The following is a 15,386-nucleotide window of genomic DNA, read 5'->3' as shown; positions in this document are numbered from 1 at the left end:
CGTCTTTTTGTAGTTTTATGGATAATGCAAAGATTGTAATTTAATTACTTAGCTCAGGGGACGTAATTCAAATATACAGTCAGAAATGTTAAGACAGTATCTGGAAATCCAATACCATTGAAAGGCTAAATAATCATAAACTTGATTAGCAGTATATTATAGTGATTACTTGTTGATGCGGAGTCAGTTGCACAACATTTTTCCTAGACAAGTTTGGAGTTAAAGCGCTGCAGCAAGAGAAGGACATTTGACTTGCAAGTTGATAGTGCCTCTAAATCCAGTAGTTCTTCTTCAGTTGATGAAAAGCTTTCGGTTCAATCATACTATCATAATGTAGTGTAATATTACCAAATCGATCGGCTTTTCCTATACACCATTACAATGACATCATATGTATCTATTTAAGTAACTATTATGATATTTTTTTTCTTCTAAAATGCGTTTGTAAACCTGAGAATTGATTGTAATTTTATATTTGTAAAAAAATAAAAAAAACAAGTATTTTCAGCCTGTCACATCACTTATGCAGAAATATCTCTGTAAAACAGGAGGCAGTCCCTCACTGTAGTTGGCAATTCGGTCATGGGGCCTCATCCGTCACGCGGCCTCCCGTGCCAACTTAATCACCCATTAACCAGGGAGAAGTGAACTGTGGACAAACGGCATCAATTCCAGAGAGTGGTCCGAATGAATCCCAGCATCATGACTTACCCATCCAGAACTGCCTTGTCAAAGGAGATGGATCAACTGGATCCTCACAGACAAGTTGACATGTTGATGGCCGGTGATAAACTCTTGTCGTCGCCCGGCATGTTGAAATATTACAACTGACAAGAAAACGTGGATTCGTATTCGGCCGGTGCCCAAATCATTTTGTAAAAACCCCTCGAGGGCGAGCTAATCCTCAGACAGGCGCTGGTCAAACATGTTAATAGGAATCTCGTGATTGGCCAAGTGTGATAAATAACACGGCCTCTACTATCTACAAGTACAGGCAGATGATTTATTATCAGTCTACACTAAGGCTTACACAACCCTGCAGCCATATTACAGATTTAAATGCCACAGACCTTTTGATATTTGCACATATTAACATCTGGCATGCATGTAGACGCTGATGGTAAGTGCTTCCTGCCCGTAGGGACTGACGAATGCAAACTTACAGGTTGGTAAAGGTTGTTTAGGAGGTCTCGTCATTATTTTTTGGGGGGTAAAACAGCAAATAGAGTATTTCCTTTTTCTACCTTTTACTGCTACAGTTACAGGTACAGCTTAAGGCTCAGTCACATGATAATTCGGAACAGTGAACTTTTACCCTGAAATCCAATCACGCCACTGGAATTGCTTGCAGAAACACAGTCAGCTCATCTGGTGAACTCTGACATGCAAATCTGTGCTGCCGAGTGCATATTAATTCTGTTGCTTCGTCCAGTTATAGATAAACTTTGTCAGTCGAGCTCGCTCCTTTGATTATATGAGCAAAACTAGCTAACCTAAGCCCCGTCAGCATGCATCAGTAGTCTCTACATCCCCGTGATTATCATAACATCTTATTGGGGAAGATAATGAAATGAATGTTGCCGTGCCAATTTTTGGAGGACAAACTTCAGAGAATAATACAAAGTTACCCATCAGTATTCCTGACCTAAAGTACAAGTATAACATACTGTATTGTACTTAAAAACATGAGCCCAGACGCTGACTGCGTATTCTTGCATTTGGGCCAAATCTCTACTTTGTTGTCCCTTCGTTTCAACACTCAGCACTTGATGGAAAGGTCACCGCAAGCCCAATTAGCAAAGATGTTCAGAGTTATGATCGTTGGTGACAGCTAACAGGAGCTCCACTGGGCCAGGGGATCAGTTAATCCCACATCCGGCAGAGGTATTGAGGAATAGGTCATCCATCAAGGGAGCGGATTCATCCACTAGCAGGGAGAAATCAGGAATATTCAGCCTCGTGATCACGTGTATGTCCAATGTACAGCATGCGCCTGGCAGACTGCGGGTAAACACGGCCGACACAGACAGTAATCAACCATACGGGTTTATTTCCCTCTCGAGGATAACACAAAAGGAGGAACGGAAAAACAAGATGTGATTGCCATTTCAAACGCGGCTGTGAAAAATTTGGTATAGCCTCTGCCATCCCTGTGTGGATTCCCTTCACCACCTGCTAAAGCGAGATAAATTTCACAACCAACCAACAGCCACTTAGCTCCACAATGCTATAAAGGATGAAAGCAATGATGTATTTGTACTAAGAGGCACAGAACAAAATTCTCAGCAGCACTGGCAAGCACAGTTCACCCCAGAAATGATGAATTTGAGGTTCAGTGATGAAAAAAAATATATATGGGGTTTTTTTTGTGGTAAAATATTTTTACTAGTTGTAGCCCTGGCACAACTTTGCCCTGGTGTAGCAGTTGGGCATTGTACATTATGTAACATTGGCTGCTTGTGTGTTTTCAACATGCCCCATGTTGATTTGGGACCAGGGCCCAAAAGACCTCAGTTGATCCTTCCTTTAAAGGGTCTCTGATTTGAAGCATGTTCACATCCTGGTTCTCCTCCACACGCATAAGAAATCTCATGTCTCGGCTGTGTTTTACCTCTTCATGTACCCTGCACAAGCAGTGAGGCGGACATGACCTCACACAGGGAAGTACTGACCAACACAAATGAATCCACTCTAGCTTGAACTGCCAGAAATAATGAGCCTGTCCAGCTCTCTAACGGTCATGCCACAGCCTTGGATTGCCAGGATTTTAAGCACCTCATCCTACTCCAACAACCTGCCTGCCTCACTGTCCCCGTTGGTTTACCAGCGGCCCTAAAGGAGCATGCTAGAGTCCCATGTTCACACAGTCACACAACCAATTTCGCTAGTGTGGAAGGCGACCAACCCCGGGACCACTGCCATACCACCCCAGTGAAAAGCTGGCCAACCATAAAGTGTGGACTGTACATGTTCAGTGATGTGATAAAGGAATATAGCAGAGTTCTGTTAACAATTAACGAGGTTTGGGATTGGCTTCGTTAGGTAGTGACCCAATTTTGAGCACACTGTACTTTGTACATTGTGGGACTGTTTGCCGAAAGATCACAGAGTAGTTATTTTTGTCTAACTTTGCACGGATGTTTCATTTGGAGAAAAGTCACTGATAGAAAAGGAAAGATTGTTCTTTTTTTGTTTGTTTTGTGTTAATCATCTCAAATGTATCTTGTGAATCATTAGGGAGGTCTTAGCCTACATGTTGGATATAACTTATACATACAAGATACAAGTTGTATCACCGTAACATTCAAGAATAGCGTAGATGCTATTAGAACTTTGGTAAGAGAATAGATTCCAGTCACCAGATTGCGGTTTTAAAACACAGAATTGTACACAAACTTAAACAAACGCATGAATTTTCCCCTACAGGCCACCGCATGAAAGAAGACCTTATCAACATGATTCATTTGTGGGTTGAAATGGTTGCTGCTAAATTGACCATAGTTCAAAGGTGAGGTTACAATTGGCTCCATTGTCTTGCCTCTGAAATGACCAAGGCTTCTATTGTATCTCTTTTCCCAGAGATCGTTGGCGCCCTTCAGCTCGGCAGGTCTCCACGCTGACCTCCAGACAACCTCCCATCCTCCGGGCTCATAGGGAGCTTGTACATGGCTGCCTCCTAATTCTTTGCCATCGAGACAAAAGTGAATGAGACGAGTTTCGGAGCATGGGAAGCTCTTACATACTGTTCGACGGCGCTCTGTCAGGAAAATTTGTCAGGACAACGAGGTTAAGTGTGACAAGTGCTATCGGCCATGGGAACTACTTCTTCGCTTCTCGGGTGTCTTGATTTGTTATTGTTTCATAACGCCTTCAAGAGGGGGGGAAGCGTGCCTCGGGGAGTCTCTTCTAACAGAATACTCTCCTCAGAAGTCGACACGGAGATTACACTTTCATTGCAGGGACTTGGTCTTAAAATCTATTTCTTAACTAAACAGTTTAAGATAACACACAGCGTAAGGCACAGATATTCAACATGAATAATTCAATGGGCAGACTCCCCTGTGTAGGATGGCTAAAAATATTACAGTTTCCTAAAAGATTTCCAGATGGAAACTGGTGATCCACTTCATCGGGGGATGAGTCACTACGAAAGCATTTTCTTTTTCAAGCAAGTGGACAAATTTTTAAATATATTCGGCAATATATTAAAAATCCCAATTACATCCTGTGTGGCAAACGCATATATTCCAGATGACACTCAAGGATTGTTAACTCCGTCTAGACGGAGGTTAGGAAGTAACCAATAACCTTCCAAGTGTTTCTAAAAGGACCAGGACCCAGACCCTTCCCTTCCCTGGGACTTTATCCATCTATTTTTTTGTGTGTGGAATCCATTCTCCTTTTCTTCACCTTGCCAATGTTCACCGCATCGTTATCTGTCGGGTCTGCATGTGGGCAAATAGAAGGTTTGAGAAATTCTATGCCCCATGAATAGTTTATCAGAAAAAGAGTGTGCAGCTCCAAACGAATCGGGAGAGGTCTAAAGGCCAATGCTGCACACGGAAGGATGGATGCTTAGTCTGCCCTGATATTTGCAGAGTTTAAGTAAAAAGCAAGTACGTTTCCACTCCTAATTGGCCGTGTCAATTGTTAGACAAACCCTTTGGTGAGCTAATCGTATTGACTGTGAATAAGAAGACTGTCGGGTACAATTTCAACACCTTGACCTACTTACAAATGCACTCTTTCTTTTGGTAAAGATAATATCATAAAATGTCCTTGCGTGGGCTTACATTCATTTTCACCTTATAGAGATTTAGATCACCTGTCAGGTTGTTAACAGGCGGTTTGTGTTTCTGAACCTGTTCTTTGGAGCAATATCTCTGTATTCCCAGATCAATTTCTTTGGTGCATAAATATAAAAACAAGACCCTCGTTGTAATAAATCAATACAACCTTTATCTCTGGATTGTTACAATGACTCCAAAGAAAAGCTGTGTGGTTACACGTGTGAGGGAATGTCTGCCTGACAGGGATGAACGCCGCCTCCACACGGCTGACTACATGACAGACGGCTACAACGCTGCAAAGCACATGGAAATTGCCGGCAAGCATTGCTGTATGAAGACAACCCCATCCACCTCCCCCCCCCCACGCTAACCCCGGCCCCCCAACCCGACTCCCCGCCGTGTCTACAGGTCCGGTGGAGCAGACATATTTCATTTCCATGGTCTCATCTGTTTAACTCTTCACACTACGAGTTCTCTCAGGCGCTTCGACCCCTCGGGCTCCGTCATGCACGATATATAAAAACCATGACTGTTGGGGACGAGTGAACGACATCTTTCAAGACCCTAAGTGTGCACAGCTGCAGAGACGTGGAGGAGGGGGAGGGAGATGTGAAATATCTCAGTGGACGGTACCCTAAACCCCTTTTGCTTGGAAATCAGATGGGGAGTCGCTATACTTTACTGGCGACCGCGGCTGGGGCACGGTGGGTTCCGCGTGAGTAGACGGCGACTACAGTATGGAAGTGTGTACATCAAAGGCCGGGAGTCCGTAATCTTTTCATCAAGGCGAGAGTGGTCACAGCTGGTTTCCATACAAGGGAGCTATCACGGCCACAATACAGAAGCACAGCAAGCGCATTTCTACTCATAGATTGCACATTTCAGTCGGTGCTGCGCTTTGAATATACATGGATATCATTACAATGTGCATAATCATGCTGCGAACAACAACACAAAGGGCTGCGGGGAAGGAGATTGATATGCAAATAGATATGCGTTCATGTGTTCTGCTGAGGCCGGTTAGACAGTTTGGGGAAGCTTTTGTACACTGATGAAAGGGTTACAACACCTCACACCCACTTAGCCCTGTGACCCAGGGAATAGTCAGACCCGTTGGTGCTTTAGTGTTCTCTCACTTTGACAATGAAGCCAAATTTCGACGTTGGAACCAAAATGCATTGGGGGTAGTTTCCCTCTAGGTCAATGAGACGGTGGATACAAACACTCGGAGGCTTGGAATCTAATGGATCTACTTTAAAGTCCCGCTGGTAAAGAGGAGGGAAAAAGCTCTCCAAAAATATTTCAATACTTAACAGATGTTGGTCTGCTGTTTGGTATTTCGGGAGCAACTAATCTCCGGCTATGGGCCAGCACAACACACGCACAGAGTAAAAAAAAGAAAGAAAAAGAAATCTATACAGCTGGCTGGTAATAACTCCGTTCTTAATGTTGGCCCATGGCCTGTGATATTAGAAATCAGCTTTCTCTTGTTGGCTGAAATGAGCACATCACGGCTAGGTTATTAATAAACTATTCTCCCTGGTGGGATCATAATGTCTGCCATTGTTAAACATTATTAGTCCTATTTTAATCACTAAAAGGCCATGCAACAGCAGGGGGGGGGGGGGGGGGGGGGGCCCATGTTGCAGGGAGTGATCAGAATACCTAACTTAACCCTCATGCATGCCTTTGTTTCTATTCTGGGATCATCAGATCCAGCTGAAAGAGTCACACAAACACATTAATGGATGTGGTTTTGAATCTTTCCTGGGCTACAATTCAAGGATATTAATATCTAATCCTACGCACCACAACGTGTGCCTCATTTGTGGTTTTTGCTTATTTTCTTCTCAGATATGATCCCGTCGTATCCATTAGGTAATTTCGGAGAAATGATCTATAAAAACAAATTACACTATTCATACATTAGGAAGGGCAAATGTTTATATAGGGTGTATATCTGATTAGCTCTGGTCATACTCCTGTTTTGGTTTCGACCCGTCCTTGACCCGGGCCAGAATAATGTGCTCTTCCCTGCAGCCATGAGCGAGGAGGGTCGTAAATCCACTCAGGGGGGGCATTGAACACCCTATCCATCCCATGTGTCTCAGGTTCATATGCTCCTTAAGGGGCCCAAGCGGGGACATAAATTAGAGGGATGTCTTCGACAATAAAGCAGCCTCTTAAAAAAAAAAAGTGTGGTTGATGCAGCTGGCCCTCTGTGTTACAAACAGGCCTCCATATATGGAGCCTGGTTACTTAGGCAAACAATATAGTAAATGCCCGGAGGCTAAACCTCCCTTTGGGCGAGCAGCGAACGCAGCGGTCAAGACAGCAGATGAATCAATGTAAAACTAATTTACAGCGATCCCCGACCTAATGTTACCATTACACATGTTGCATATACCTCCAAATGGCAGGAAGCATTTGAGAGCATGATATCACCTATAGAGCGATAGCTCAGATGGCCCTTTAACTCACTTATGGCAGCAGCAGAGATAGGTTTTCCCTCCTCCTTCGCTGGGTTAAGTTACCAACGGTAAGAGCAAATGTGTCTAGCAGCTGGTAGCATATGGGGTCTCTCCCATTCTCCGCGTGGACGGGATGAGAGCACAAAGACGCCAGCAGTGCACAGCTGTCTAGACAAAAGCAGGCCAGTCTTGGAGGGAAAAAAAGTCAATGAAGTCAATGAAGTTAAACTGGACACCGAGGGGACATATATACTGGGTCCACGTTAACGTGTAGGCAAACGTAGCCCTTCTTTCTACAGCCACGCTGTGAAGCAGAGTTCAATAAGCACTTAAGAGAGTTATCTGGAATGGAGGCCTTAAAGTGTAACCTTACTCCACAACACATGTTACGAGGCTTCCTTCTGTACGAAGGGAGGGGGGGTTGATGGGCTGGACGAGGATGGAGAAGTGGAGCGAGCCTGTCGCACATAAAAGGGAATCGCAAAAACACTGAGCCGGCTAATGTAACCCAAAAACAGCAGTGAGCTGAAGCTGTAGAACAGCATGTTCTCGGTTGACAGAAAGAAAGAAAAATAATAATAATAATGAGACGGGAACAAAAGGTGCACATCTATTTTTGCAGAGGCTGCCAGCAGAATATGTTCATTGGAGGCCTATAGCGACGAGTGTTTCAATTCATCTTTTGGGGCCGGCGATCGACAGATAGATAGATAGATAGATAGATAGATAGATAGATAGATAGATAGATAGATAGATAGATAGATAGATAGATAGATAGATAGATAGATAGATAGATAGATAGATAGATAGATAGATAGATAGATAGATAGATAGATAGATAGATAGATAGATAGGCCTGCGACGGAGGATTTGAAAATCCCCGTCATCTCACTGTGAGCACATTCTGATTGAATGCTCAAACTCAATTATCCACGTGTAGTCTGCAGCGCCATTTTGATCCTATTAGCTATGGACTTTGAGTGCCTTTCATTTTGTTCCCTCACCAGGCAGAGGGAAATGTAAGCGTCGTTGGAGCTGCAGTGGATATTATCAAAGTGTGAGATTTTGCATTCCCTCAATAGCTGCGTGTACACAAACAAGTTAAGAAGCCTTAAGTGGATCCAAACGCATCTGGCCAATTTGTCTCAGCACAGAAGTGCTTCAGATAACAAAACATTCACCTGTACCTGAAAGAAATAATAACCCAGAAGCCGCTCTTTTCCTGAGTTCTTACACTTTTCTCTCATTAGGTTTAATTACTTGCTTTCCCAACAGCTGAGGGGAAGACCATTCCTGAAAGCATAACAATCTAGATTTGGGGGGGGGCGCAGTGAAAATGAGTATTGTCAGCTCATTTTGTTTTAGCCGTCCTCTGGGCTCCGGAGTCGTTTCCAGTGTTAATCACGGGCTCCGTCGGCCCCCAGCCACCCAGCCACTGCACACTAGCAGCCCAGCTAAGGTTCCAGCTCGCTTTGTTCTCGGAGCCAAGCAGCGTAAAAAGGAAGCACTCTAATCATCTGCTTGTCTTCGTTAGTGTGGAAGACGAGAGATCTTACTCCCTTTTTGCAGTGGGAGAGCAGTCTCACTGACATGCACTGTAGATGACCGCCGAACAGAAACCGCAGGAAAAAAACACAAAACGTGAGTGTTTGTCCAACAGAGTGGAGTCAAATAATCCAGCTGTTCTTTGAGGATGGAAAGCAGACGATTGGCAGTTTAATGAATGCCGTTTTGTTTTTAAGTGAGGATATGAAAGATTCTGCAGCGATGAATGGATGATGTTATTGTCGGCAAGGCCGCGAGACCAGCTGGTTTACGAATCGATCCTTCACACCGCGGTCCCCGAGATTACTTTTCTAAAATAAACCTTCACTTTAACCCGCCAGCCACATCTTCCACCTAAGATCCTGCTTTCAAAAACCACTTAGGTCAAACACGCATACTTTTCAGTAGTTCTTTATACGCCGAGTCGATCTACGAGAGTCTGCTCTTCGCATGCCTTATTCACATTAAGAAGACACTCAGCGGTGAGTAAACAAGCACTTAGATGAGTGTTGATGATTCTTCATCTTAACCGCATACGACTGATGGAAAGCTTCCATCGAATCCCCGCAGCTTCACAACAGGCCATGCACGGACATGCACAAGCACTTCAGTGCCAGTTGGTGTTCTAAAGGACCTGTAGGTTGGTATGAATGAGTCGGTGATGTTTCACACATAGCGGTACGGAAGCTTAGATACTCTGGAAAACTCCACTTTAACGCCATATATTTCATTTTGCAGAGATGAAGTCCAACGGTGAAAATGTGTTTCAGTCGTACTGCATTGTTGTGTGGTGAAGGATCCGCATTCAATCCTCCGTCTGACAGCATTTGTCCAAACTCGAGCAAAAAATTATTATTCCTTTTTTTTTTTCTTTTTTTTTTCCTGTCAAGGAAACGCTGGAGGACAAGCGAGCTGTAACCACCAGCTGAGGGTGATGGCTTGTGACTGAGCAGTGAGTCATGACAACATGCCTCTCTTCAAAATCTTAAGTTCCACTTAATGGAAGAAATGATTCTAAAACGCAATAAAAATGGTGTCAGGATATCTTCTTTTTTGGAGATCCGCAAAAAAATCATAAAAAATGGATGTATAATAATGTTATATAAATATAAAATGAGAATGCAGACATAAAGCAGACAGTAGGTGCTTCTAGTGACTGATTGGAGAATCGTGAGACGTGTGCAAACATCGTCATCATCATGACAGAAACCCCGTCTTAAGCATCATTTCACATTGGCTGAACATTTCCTATACAAAGGATTTAAATCCTCCCTCCAATGTGAATTCTAATCTTTGACAGGTTTTGTATCTTAAAGCACTTTTCCAGTTTGAGATCACTTTTCCCACCTTTGTACACAAAACACCTCCACAGGAGTTCAGGTGTGCAGTCTGAGACATGAGCTGCCCTCGGGATCGGCTATCACTACTGGCATCCAGCACCTCCCCCCCCCCCAACTGTCAAGATCAATAATTGTAAAGACTCCCGAAAGCAAGGACCTTCGACATAAATGGAGTTTTTCAGCTCTATGCGCTGCAAAACAGAACATTTCCAATTTCCTAGATTTTGCGATTCTCAATGTTCTTTCTAGGATGCAGAGATGGACGGCGAGAAATGAAACAAAACCATGAATAAATAAGTTGAGAACATTAATGAAAGTGGTGCAATTGTCACTTTCACCAGATCTCAACCCGCATCTACGTGAGATTTTGGAGCAACGTTTTAGACGTAAAAATCATCAAAACACCAAATGAGGAATTGAATGCCAAACCCATTCTAACTGCAGGCTAAATGCATTTTTTTTTTTTTTTTGCATTTGCACACTCTTTAGTTCAAAAACGGAATGACTCAAATTTGAGAGGGTCGTCAAATAACTCAAACATTGAGAATAAAGAAGCTTTCAGCTGCTTTTTGAATCGGAGTCCTGAAGACTGATGAATACGCTCATCATTCCCTCCATAACCCTGACCAGGACGACTGCAATCTCAAGGCCGTCTCACTCTCAAATTTCCTCGTGCAAAACCGCAGCCTTGCGCGAGTGGAGTCACGGATCACAACAGAACTGCCACAGATCTTAGCATCCAGACGTGCACCGATGGAGCAAACAAACCGGCTTTGCTTTCTCCTCAATCTGGGTATTCAAATATTTAACAGAGCAAATATCAAGACACCTGGAAGACAGTTTCCTCTTGCAAGAGAGCCACACTTTAAGCCCTTTAAACAATAAAGAGAGATCATTCATTTCTGCCCTTCAAAGACATTTCCAGACGGAGCGATACAGTGGCACAAAAAATCCATTCTAGCGTGAGGACAACCGGCTCTTTGCCTCCTTGCTCGACTTACTATGACTACTCTGTACGGGGCGCTGATTACCTGCCATCTGTTCTTCTGGCGGCACAGACTTGGACCGAACATTATCATCATAATTATTCTGAACCGAATCTGTGGCATTATCTGTAATAAGCCGGAAATGTCTCGCCATTGGCCGTCTCTTGACAGCTAATTAATAGACCCACATACATTCCTCTGAAATCCAGCTCACGCAGGGAACCAACTGTGCTCTCCAGACTGTCGAGTGCTGATGCTGAAATGCCCAAAGCCAGCTGACAGTCAGTCACAAAGTGGGCCAAAATTTGTGAATGGAAAAATAAAGTTGGCTTCCTTTTAATTATTTAAAAGACCTGCAGCCGTGTTCACCAACATTCAGAGGAGCAGAGCCGGGGCTGGTGCACAGCTGAGACCTGCTGTCGGAGTCTGTTAAGTCACTGCTGATGAAACCTTAACCAGATTTTGTTGCTGCTTTTAAAATAAAAGCATTACAATTACATAATAATGGGAACAAAAATGTGCAGATCTTTGTTAGCAGCTTTTTTCTAATCAAGTCTGCTATTACCACGAGGAAGGTAAGTAATGTGGGACTTTTATTTTGAAAAATGTACGGAACACAAAATGCATTTATTCACCATTACACAGCCGCTCCTTTGATCAACTATATATAGCAAATAATTTTTTTTTTTTGTATTTTGAGCCATTTCAAGCCGGCATTTGCGGTCTTACAGTTTTTGCCACTTCAGCATTGGCTTCATTTCTCAGCACACTCAGGGCACAAATATGACGCCACTGAGGTCTAATCCGGTGCATTCCTCGCATTGGAAGGACAAGTGTAACCGCAGCCTGCGGTGCTTTCTTTAAGATCCTCTAAAACCCCTCCGTATGGTTCAGTGGAATCCTATAAATATTTAACCTGTAGCTATGTATACATCTCATTCAGAAGTGGAGAGAAAGGAACAGCTCGAGAGAGAAAAGTAGAGTAAACCTGGTAAAAAAAAAGAAACGGAAAGCATCCCCCGACAACAGCTATCCAACAGCCTCCCCCACCACCTCTCTATCCACATGCCATGTCCGTTTATGGGATGGAAATTGTCGGGTGGTGCAGAGGTTGAGTGAGCGAGCGGGAGAGAGAGAGAGATGTAGAGCTTCCTTAATGGCTCACAGCCAATAAACACATAAATAAACATTATAGCAGCAGATACATTTACAGGGGCAGGTGGTGAAAGGCTAGTTAAGTGGCACAGAAAGCTAGTAAAGCGCCAAGAGTCCGGCCTTTAATCAGGTTTGGGTGGGGCTCTCAGCGGAGATCTGATTAGATGCAGACACCGAGCTATGATGAATGTGGGAGGAACTGGCTCCTCCGACTTTCCCACCACCCCACCCCAGGTGCTGGCACAAGATGGCTGCCGAGCAGCTTCCCGAACACATTGATTTCCGAGCGTTTGCTGATAGCTTGCACCATATGGCGTGGCTCCTGCCAGCCTCACGGCTCACACTCATCAGTAAACACAGCAAGCTTATTGGCTCATTATAGCGCTCGCACCATCAAGGTATTTGGCTGAAAATTCTCCGCGTTTCTGTTTTTCCCGAGAACCTGTGGAACAGAATGTAGAAATCCAGTAAGTGGAAGGTGAAGAGTTCAAGGAGCTCTGATGAATAATAAGCACTCGGAGGAGGAGACTTGGGTTACTCATCGGTACCAGGCAGGTAGATCACATCCACAAGAAGGCAGGCAGACTGAGGAGTCTGGGTTGTGCAAGAACAGCACAAAACTACAAACAAGGGGGGTTATATCATTGCCAAGTCATGCAAATGAGGCTTCTCAGTATTTGCTTCGATGTCAAGTTGTGAAAAGGAAAATTATTTACTTTGAAATAGAAAAAAACTCCAACTAAATGGCCAAACTATCCATGGAATCCATCAGAATGTCAAAGTCCCAGTGAAATGGAAGTAGGAGCATCGATCGCTTCTAGTCTTTGGCGGTACTACGGTTTTAGGGTATACCTCCAGGTTTAAAAACCCTGATGGTATGATTTTCGATACTGTCATGAATACAGACCCTGCTCTATTGATGTGAAGGTTCTCAGTCATCCAGATAGTGATGCCTGAACAGTTTATCTTAGGTTTCTGCTTTGGTTTTTGAAGGCATTTCGCCTCTAATCCAAGAGGCCTGCCTATGGGTTCTTGGGTGGGCTAAGAGTTTAGCTTGATCCAAAGCTACAAAAAAAACAAACACACACACACACCATTTACCTGTTAGACTAGGTGGAGGGCGAGGGAGATGAAAGGAACACTTTGACTTGGCTGAAAATTGGCTCCGTTTTTGGAAATGGAAACGACATTTTCGCTCACTTACATCCAAACACACACATTTCTTCTTATCTCCCCATATTGCTCCATTAGCTGCCGCCATCCATAAACATTGAGGTTTTACATTTGTGTGTTTATATGAACAATTTGGCGAGCTACTCGCACAAAGGTCTTGTTTGTTTGGATTATCATTTACCGTTAATGCCCCCAAAGTACCGGATGAGTCATCAAACTTTTCAAACGAACCGAAGCTAAAGACGGTCTAACTTCTGTTTGCCACGATGCTGTGGAACAAGTATTTCAGTATTCTAATTACAGATACAATAATTCAAGTAGCAATAGAAGCAGTTAGGGGTGGGTGGATTTCCTCGGCTACTTGTACTACTTTTTTGTCCGTAATTGGCACTTTGTCACATAATAGTGTTAGAACAAGAGCAGAGGCCCAGATGTACTCTTTTAATGTTTGTTGTATCTCAGACCGAGCAGCTTCCACGTACTAGCTTTGTGTCTGTAAGGCCCCCTGGCAGCTGTCTTCTATTAGCCCGATATTAGCCTCCGTGCAATTAGTCTCCACCCACGCTTGGAGGGAACTGGCGGGTTGTGTGTGCTGAGCTGCATCACATCTCCACAGCTGTGCTCTCCGATCTGGTCAGCTCAACATCGAGTCAACATTGTATTATCGCGCCTCCTTCTCCTCGTCCTTTGGGGGGCGCCATTGTCGCTGCACTCATCCATCCCAGCTGTAAAGTGGACGCGTCTGACAGTCTTGATTTTAATCGTACATCAGTAGAAAACCTAGCAAAGGAGCTCACATTTTAAAACAATGCCCAACTGAAAGTGCTACCATTGCCGTACCTTACGTTTGCGTTATTCCAAACACAAACCCGTCATGTCTGATCGTATAGCGCATTCAAATTAAACACAAATTCTCTTCTGTGTTTTCATTCAAGTGAGCGGACCCCCGTTGTGCTCCGTGCCGGGAGATATTACACAACAAAATATTCACATATCTTCCATATTTCATAATTATGCAGCCGATAGGGAACATTCGTGTTAAAAATGATATCAAATGCTGTGAATATTAAATGTTTTATAGCTTGGAACACGTGTTGGAAAGGAGCTGTTTGTTGTGATTAGCCTTTGGAGTGTTGTTAGGTGGAGAAACTATGAACACTATTCATCACTGTGATGACAAACAGCAGGAAGACGTTGGAAACGACTTTGACTTTGACTCGTCTGAGGCGTAAACATCCTTCTGTGAGTCTCACATTTTTAAAAAACAGCCCGCAGAGAACGAGCCTGTTCCGACTCTGCAGCGCTGAAATGTTAGCTCCTAGTAGTTTCAGCACATTACAAGAGTCGGGGGGATTAAAACGATGCTAAAATAATGAACTCTGAAGCACGTGTGACAAAAGCACTGGGCTCAACGTGCTTGTTAACAATACGTAATTGTGTGTGTGTGTGTGTGGGGGGGGGGGGGGGGCTTTTATAATAAAGAAAATGTAATTCAAAGAGCGATGACAAGCTCTGTATCCCATTAATAAAACATACATTTTGTTCTTTGTGTTCATACATTTGTTTGGTCTCTGCAAATAAGACACGTTTCTTAAACTTCAGATGAAAGTCGCTAACGAAACCAGTCAAATCCTCACCCACGTTTCATCTGACCCCCTTTCTGTAAAGGAAAAAAAAAGAAAAAGCAAAGCTCTCCTCCTCCCTCATGCTGGCAGGCTCAGCCATCCTCTAAAGGTTGTAATTGTGGCTGCTTAGAGGACAATTTTGAGGGCAGTAGCCCATGTTCCCTTTTTAAGAGGGGGGCAGCGCGAGTGTGGTCATTTTGAAAAAAAAAAAGTGGCCTTTTGGAACGTCGACAACATTTAGCCATGTTTATGTTTTTGACTGACAGCTGGGCGATGGGTGTGCCAGCCCTGTGGGAGTGAC

The 15,386-nt window shown here is 43.7% G+C and overlaps 1 protein-coding gene across 5 annotated transcripts in view; it reads right to left on the bottom strand.

The window, feature by feature from the left end:
- Nucleotides 1-15,386, bottom strand: part of ncam1a (neural cell adhesion molecule 1a) — a 203,283-nt gene that overhangs the window by 140,933 nt on the left and 46,964 nt on the right. The window lies entirely within an intron of this gene.

The sequence above is a fragment of the Eutrigla gurnardus genome (assembly GCF_963514095.1).
Source record: "Eutrigla gurnardus genome assembly, chromosome: 15".
NCBI classification, from domain to species: domain Eukaryota; kingdom Metazoa; phylum Chordata; class Actinopteri; order Perciformes; family Triglidae; genus Eutrigla; species Eutrigla gurnardus.
The sequence above is the reverse complement of the archived record's forward strand: the minus strand, read 5'-3'. Positions and strand labels throughout refer to the sequence as shown.